The sequence below is a fragment of the Megalops cyprinoides genome, chromosome 13, assembly GCF_013368585.1.
Source record: "Megalops cyprinoides isolate fMegCyp1 chromosome 13, fMegCyp1.pri, whole genome shotgun sequence".
In the NCBI taxonomy this organism is placed as follows: Eukaryota; Metazoa; Chordata; class Actinopteri; order Elopiformes; family Megalopidae; genus Megalops; species Megalops cyprinoides.
Window position 1 is genome coordinate 30,443,393 of NC_050595.1, and position 8,920 is coordinate 30,452,312.

The window sequence follows — 8,920 nt, forward strand, 5'->3', positions numbered from 1 at the left end:
AGAGAGTCCTCATTGGCGTAAATCTGTCAGCGTTCCCGGACAGCTGGAACGGGGAGTTATTACAATCGGATGTGTTGCCGTTAGGGTTCACAGGAAGGTTTGAGGCGGCTTCCTCTGATGGATCCATAAAGGCCGCCTTGTTTACCTCCTGTTATATATTTAGTTGCTGTTGCTACTGTGTGCCTCCCCACCTGTCTGAGCTCACGCCTGAATATGTTTATGCATACCAGTGTGACATTCGGGGTCATTCTGCTTGTCAGTCAGCCTCGATCAGTGCCTGCACACTGAACATTGCATGTGGGAGTGAAGTGAAATATCCCCAGGGTTCTTCACACGCCACAGAACCTGCTAAGGTATTTTATCTGCCTTTCAAATATTTTAACATTTGCTCTTTCTGTTTTAATTGCAGATGTTTATTCACATTTGCTTTGGAGTGCACCGCTGTACCACAGTCATACATTCTGCGGTCAGCACAGATCATTCTGAACTATAATAAAAACGTAACTTGGATTTGACTCCAGCTGCATGCTTGGACAAGAAGGGATCATTTCCACACATAATTTTCATTGTTGCCATTATTTCAGCTTGATGTCTCGATCATGGGAACAGCATGCTTCTTGCCTGCAGTGTGTTACAGCTGTTGTGAAAGAAGCAGAAGAAAGCTGGATTGTAACGAGTCACCAGCTGGTTCAAACAGCATTCCTCGTTGCCCCGCTTGTAATGTTTCTGACCATTACCGCCTGAAATCCTGTCAGTCCGAGGGGGAGCGTCTTGGGTCCTGGTTGCCCATGATTGCTTTAGCTGCTGTGCATACTGGAGCTGTCAGAGCTGTAAATATCTGCCAGGATGGCCTATAAAACAACCCGGGGCCTGCTTTTATGTGCGGAGTCTCATGCAGGTCGAGCCGGGCCACATAAGCTGGAGGAACATAGGTGATTTCATGCACGCTCTCTTTCTCAGGATCTTTGCCCCTCAGCACCAAATGCACGAGAAAAAAATTGCCGGGACCCAAAATCATGGGTGTCCAAGATAAAAGGGAGGCAGGGGTCATTGTTTGCCCTCCCTCTCTCTCCCCATTCAGTTCACCCTGACCTGGACTAAGAGGCCATGGGTCTGGCCATAAATGCAGGTTTTAAGGAGGCAAAACACAGAGGCCAATTATCGGGCGACTTGCAAATGCGTATGGATGGTTCTGAGGAGCAGGCTGGAGAGCATAGGAATGCGGTAACCAGCGGCAGTGCAACACTTGCAGATTTAGTTGGAAGATTGAGCTGCGTTGTAAGCACAATTCTCTACATGTGCTCTTTCTTTAGATGCGCAAGAGCTGAGTAGCCTCTGTGTCCCTGAAGGTGTGAATGTAAATAGGAGACTGTTGCATTGGCCACTCCTATACTGATGGCCTTCTGACCTGTTTCCAGAAAACAAAGATCACATTATGCATGGCAGTAAAATAAATGTGAAAATACTGGTTAGCACTTAAGCCTTCAATGGTAAGTTTAAAATGGAAAACATTCCATTGTTTGCATCTTTTTGTCTGTATTTAACTATGCCCAATTCCTAAAACGCTTAATTTTTAAGCACCTAAAATATGACATTGTTGTAACTGGTATATTGACAGAAAAATATGTAAGCACACTTGCCATTACATGTTTGCTGCTTTATTTATTTGTTCATTTCAATACTTATTTCAATATTATTTGTTTATATTCCAGTTTCCTTCTTCTTTCAGATTTTTTTCAGATTCTAAAACTTTGACATAAATCTCTAAATTCCAAAGAAAAATCACAACTTTTTAGATAATTTATCATAGCTTTATACTGTATAATTGTTAATAAAACAGGTGGATATATAGAAGGCCCGAGAGATGGTTGACTCACTTACACCTTGTTCACACTCTCCAGTTAAGTAGTGAACAGTCCATTAAAAAACAGTATAGGTGTGAAAACAAAAAGATTAGCATGTGGCTCATCCCACTCCTTTCCAGATGGTTGGTGCAGGTCACCTCTTGTGTCTCTTACTGGCCTCTGGACAGGAATGAAGGTATTTATCTGGACAGAAGTGGTAATTCCTTTGCCAGTCACCTCAGGAACTTTGTCACTTTGTACCAAATGATGTGCATGTCATGCATGACAGAATGACTGCCACATGATTGAACTGTTCTTTTATGGAACGTGAATCCTGTCACTATTATTGTTGATAAAAATCTTGGATTTCAGCTGCTTGAGAGCCAGCTATCGACTTGTCAGAGCAAGGATAACTGAATAAATGAGGAAATGACAAAGTATGGAGCTATACTGTATTCAGCCTGTGATTTTTTTCTTTGCAAGGATTTTTTGGACATTCTTGCTGGCTAGCTAAACTTGACAACAGCCAGCTAGACCTTCAGGGCTCATTACAAACTATCTAATATTTCTTATTATGGGTCAAATCAGTACATAAATCATTTTTGAGGCAGAAAAGCACATTATCAGTGAAATGGCTAACTGATATTATTTAAAATGTACATAAATCAATAGTGAGTCTTTGCGAGTCTTAGCTACACCAAAAAGATTGTTAGATAACCTTTCTAGTGCAACAGAGACATGTTGCTGCCTGACAAAGCTTGGAATCTGCCAACATCAAATGATGACACAGTTCTGTTTTTTTTTTTTCACAAATGGTAGTTCACAGCAGGTACAAATATTCATAGAATCTGGACAGTCACATAGCAGACACGTAATGAAATGAGCCCATTCATATCTAGACAGTTTGTGAATCTCTGCAGCATCTGCTACAAAATGATGCTAAATTTCACATTTCATGTTTGCCCTCTAAAAAGGGCTTGATATATGGGGTGCGGATCAATTTCAGGAGCAGCTGAGAGCATGTGTAAATCTACACTCTTTTAGAAGGATTTTGGAGCAACTGTCCGCTGGTAGCTTCCAAAGAGCATCAGACTGATGCCAAAGTCTTATGACAAGACTTCAGTTACTGGGAGTGTTACAACTGTGACTTTCTAGATTACTGGATGTTTACACTATATCCCCAAGAGTAGTAAAAGTCACTACAGTTCATTTGCGCATAGGAATAACATGAAACCCCGATGGTTTTCCACTATCCATTTGTAGTGCCCCTCAGATTAATCTGCAAGTACCACTGGTGCTGGCATACTCACCAGCAAGTTTTGGGTGGAGTGTGCAAGCTCCACAATTGCTCTCCATTGGCATCTCCCCTCTCACAAAATGGAAAATGATACATGGCTCCTTTACTGATCACAGTCAACAACCACAGGCAGACAGAAGTAATGCTCAGTTTTTGTTTTACCAGGACAACAGCAGCCTTAGGGTGTACTCACACTAAGCAATCCGTACCGTGCCCAAGCACGTCTGACCCCCAAAGTCCAGTTTGTTTGACTAGTGTGATTGCTCCGCATGGTACGCTGAACCGTGCCCAGGCCCGCTTGAAGAGGTGGGCTCGGGCACGGGTCAGTTGGACTCGGGCACGGTACGCATCAGTGTGATCGCTAATCGTGCCTGAGCACGGAACTCGAACAAGACATCAATGATGCGACTGTCCCATTTAACAAATATATCCGTTATAGCAACAGTTAGCTGGATATCTGTTAATTACACGCCCAGTCATAATAATTCCTTTAAACCATCATTTGATTAGCCAGCTGACTTCCTTAAATATAACAAGCTGGCTACCTCCAAAATTCAATTAGTTAGTTCTGTAGATCTATACCTAAAAATAACTCTGTGGATCCCCACATTAGCTTGATTACTACCAAGCGAAATAAAACTAACCATACTTTATGTGGCGATGTAAGCATTGCTGTTGTCAGGGGCTTAGTCAGAGTATCACAAAGGAAGCAGCCAACCTGTTTAAGTAGCTAGTCTTTAACAATCATTCAGATAGGTAGCCTGTTAGCTAACTAGGTATGTTTGTCAAATCTATCACTAGAGAGCTAACGTTAGCTCCCCAGCCAGTTGGCATCAATTATGCAACACAGCAATTTTCAGTTAATCGTGCTGCACTTATAAGAAGATTTTTACAGAGGCATCTGATGTTGAGGGAGGAATTTGGAGCTGCTTTACTCGCAGACTACAATTCACGTTCATCAATAAGGTGAGAACCAGACCCGTTATTAACGCAAATATTCTCGAATGAATTGAAAAGTGTACTATCCAAGCAGTAATAGAAGATGATTGTTGTTGTAATGATGACAGTAGCGCACCCACAAGTAGCATTAGCTAACATTAGCTAACATTATTGTGATTAGGCTACTGTAATCTGACACAAAATATTGGTCTGTCCCTTAGCATAATGACCAAAACGTCAGCTGCCACCGTAAAAATCTTCTTATACATGCAGCACGATTAAATGAAAAGGGCTGCGTTGCATAATCGATACATCTAAAAGGCACGTGAGAGGGCAGCGTGTCACTCCAAATAAGCCACAAAGTAAGTACAATCATGAACTCCATTGTGCTGTGCGAGAGCGCTTTTCTTCAACACAAAAAGTTGCATCGTGATCACGTAAGCATGCTCAGGCCCGGAACGTTAAGCGCAATGTGAGCGCAGGCCAGCGGGGGAGTGGGGAGGGGGGACAATCATGCTCGGGCACGGTACAAGGCAACTGGGCCTAGTGTGAGTACGCCCTTAGACCGTGTATGAAGTCTGCATTGCCATCTAGATGTCAGAAGATGCTAGCCTTCAGAGTGACCGTAAATACAATGGAAAAACAGTCCTGCTGTACTGGAAGAGCTAGCCTTGTCTCCAGTTCAGGCCAGCCAGTGTCCAGCACCCCATTGGAACAATAGATATTACAGTGCAGGACAACCATGTTGCAATGGGAGAACTAATGGCACTGGAATGTGCCATAGGATCACTTTGAACTCTGATGCATTGTAAGCTGCTTGGAGAAGGTTTGTTCGAATTTCAATGAAAGGTCACATTCCCTGGCCCTTGGCTGGAATTATTAATATTTATAAGGATTTGATGTCTGCGGAACATCCTCTCATCCTCCTATTCTCCTCCTTAAACCACACAGCCTGCAGCACAGAGAATAAAACGCTCCAATCCCAAACTCCAGTCTCAACCTTTAAGGATAAAAATATTGTTCACGAAAATGTTGAACTTTGAAGACAATTTATTGGTGAATCTTGTACCTATCATGACATCAATACAACATGTCAATGCAAAACAAACATTTTCTTCATGATTGGCCATATTATGTTCATTTATGTTTAATTCTAAAAACAATAAAATCACAGAAACTGGCCTAATTTGACAATGATCAGTGTAATATCTCTTTTCTGGCTGTAAAGGTCATTTATGAACAGCTTTGCAAAAATACTTTATGCAATTTGAGAACTTAATGAAAAACTACAATGGTCACCTGCAGATTTGAGTGAGATTACAAACAATCATCTGATTAAATCCATTTCTCATACATCTCTTTTTTAATTTTTAGCATTTGTTTCTGACCCTACTCTTGGTTAAAATTGTATTATGGTCCATTGCTGTAGGAGAGGCCAACACTAAACATATACATGTACTCAGGATCATGACATTGTAAATTGCAACTTTAAAAAAGTGAGGTGTTGACTCATTATTATATGTGCATAATTCAAGGGATAAGCCACACCTAAGAAGCCAAAACATGTCTCTTTGATGTTTAGGGTGTTGCCCAAGATTTGTTTAAGAACCCAGTCCATGTCCTGGAATGTCCAATCAAAATTTATCTTGCCATTTGCCAGTGGTATACTGCATTATTATGGTGGGTGGTGTCCTGGGACATTTACTTGAATGTGGCCAATCCCAAGCCAAACAAAAGAGGTCACCATGTAGCACAGCCAAATGTTTCTATTTTAGTCTCCTTGTATGTGCTCACACACTTTCAGATTGAAATTTTTATCATGGATCCATTCCCTACATATTCAAAAGAAAATATCAATGAATAGTTGCTGCTCTAGAATCAGTTTATAAAACGGGTTACTCAATCTTATGTGTGTAGGCAAGATTGGGGAAATCTGGGGAAATTTCACTGACAATTTAAGATTATGGTTAAGAGCCAAACCCCAATGTCAAAAAAGTTAATTATGCATTAACTGATCATCTCACAGAGTGAAGACCATGGATATCTTGTGTTTTGTACATTCCCAATGCAGCAGGCTCAGACTTGAACTCCAAGCACAAAGGATGAGGTGTGGTATTTTTTTATTCTCCCAGTCATAAACAGAAAAGCCCATTTTAAGGGAATCCTCAGAACACTATGTCAGAATCATGCATTGTCACATGAAGTTAGATATTGCCTTCTTATTTTCAGCAAGGTATTTCCATATCAGCACTTACTGTAAGCAGTACTTAGCTGTATTCTCTGAAACTTGAGAGGCATGCAGTTGTGGTTGACTACAAAAAGCAATGCCATTTTTGCAAAAAAAAAAAAAAAAAACTTGTTTTTGTTTGACTGTTTCTTTGTTTTGTGAAAGAAATGTCATTTTTGGTATGTTTACTATTCAGTAAAATAGTTTGCAATTTCATTGGGGTTTTAAACATGGTAATTGCAGTACGGAGGTTTCTCCAAGAATAATATCTGTCTGAGGTACCCTAGGAGGACACAGTAGTTTTGACCACCCTGGCAAAAGCATTGCTCTGGACTATAATATTGTTTCTGAAAAAAAGATCAATGGCTTTAAGCTTTAAGCCATTTTTTAAAGTGTGTAATGTTTTCTTTTTCAACCACAGACCTTGGGCAGTGATACTGTAAACATTCATGCACCATAAACATAAGCAAACAGAACATGTGTATCAAACCATACTACCTATTTAACAATGCTGATAATTACCTCTGTGAATGCAAACGTTAAGCATAAGAATATTCTTGGTGTAAATCTTACATGGTATGCCTGGCAGTAAATTTCCATGCATTCAGTCTGAAAAGGAGTTCAGCAAACAATAAGAGCTTGCTCAGTGGTGCCTAGGCAAAATCATGCAAAATTATGCAAATACAAAACCCAGAATGAGTCATTCAGGAAATATATTATCATGAGGGGGCAAAAAGTCACATGGGGACACATTTTTTATGACCAAGGCACCATTAATATAGTGTATTTCCCAATTTAAAAAATTTGAAATCAATCCCAGTGCAGATTGAGGAAAAAAATAATTTTAGGCTGAACTTACACATGCATGGTAAAGGAAGTGGTAGCATCTACATGAGGAGATCTACATGTCAGAATTGAAATGCTTAGGTATTAAATCCCTGACTGATATCATAAGCCACATTGTATTTTTATTCTTTCATTTTACCAGTTTTGGCTATGCACGTTGTGCACTGACACTACTCCAGCAGAGCAAGCAGGAATACTAGAGGAACTTTGGGATATCTGACAGAAGGAATCATGGGATACCAGATGGAAGGAGGGAATCCTGAATATAAGGATATGAATCCTGGATGCAGACTAATATGAAGATGACATACATGTACAATTGGTTGGAGGATGGACTGGAGAAAGAGAAAGAATCTCATCCTGGACTGTGACTCTTTCAAATTAGTGACTCAGCCATTTCTGGTGCCATTTTGAGAGTGCCAAAGGCTAACATCTCAAGCCTTCCATTTTTTTAGTTTCATGAATTTAATTTTTAATTGCATATGTGTGACAAGGAAGAGCAATTCTGAGGCAGTGGGTGACTTTTGCCATAATCACCCATGCAAGGGAGTTATACTGCTGGAGGAAAGAAAGCCACAAGACTATACATGCACACCTGATAACCTGAGACAACTTCATGTTGTTTGAAGAGGATGATGTAAATTCAGTCAGACGAGGAGAAGAGGAGGTGATAACGACAGAGTTTCAGACAACAATCCCCCAACAGCAAGTGTATCCTGGGATGGCAACCAGTTTTGTATGGGACAAGATAAGAAAGAAAGAAAGAAAGATAAGAAAGAGCTAAGAGGACATTCACAGGCAAATTAGACCAAGTCTTAAGAAGCTTCATAAATAAGTGCAAAGTCTCTTTCAAGCTGAGACACCCCACCATCAATGCATAGATTTACTGTCAGCTGTCAATAGGAGCAAATTGAGGCCTTGTCTCAGAAGACAAGATTTGTCAACAGACAACAGCTTGCAAAATTTACTTTTGTTTCTTTAATTTGCCTCTGTGTGAAATATCTTGCACATAAATCACAGTATTTTTGGATAATAAATGATTACATGAAGTGTGTGAATACTGACTGAATGTTTGTGCCAGTTGTATAATCAATCCTGCTGGTAAATTTGAAAATGAGAGATCATAAATTAGTTGAAGTCAGGATGTACAGCTTGGATTAACCCAAGTTTTCAAATGCGGCTTTAATTTATTTTCTGCCCCATTGCATTAAGATTGATTTGTACATGAAATTTTCAGATTCAAAGCCTGGTTATTAAACGTTTCACAAGGCCACCTAGAGCCATAAGAGCCAGCAATGATTACAATTACAACCTCCGGGTAGGTGGTGTTTTGATCTCGGTGTCCAGAAAATAAGATTGATGACTGCATAATTCTGTTCTAATTGCCTCCGAATGCTCTAATTTCCCATCAGAACTTTTCTCTGCTGACAACATAAACAACATTCCTGAAGGAGAGAGAACAGTGGCAACCCCAGCAAGGAGAAAAGAGGGAACTTATCAATCAAGGGAACCACACAGCCCTATTCATCATATGTTCCAATGGGGTTTTTCTTCTTTTTTGTCAAATTGAATCATTTTTATTTTAGGTTCAGGCGCAGTCTCCACCATCGCTCTGACCCCACTGCAAGACCCCGGAGTAAATTTCCAGACCAGTGGGGCCGCGGCAGGCCTCTCCATGGAGGAAACTTTGCGTTCTTTCCGCTCCACTTGGCCTTCACGTGTCTAAAGCATTTAATGTTGCGGCTCCATAGCCGGCGTGGCGTGAAC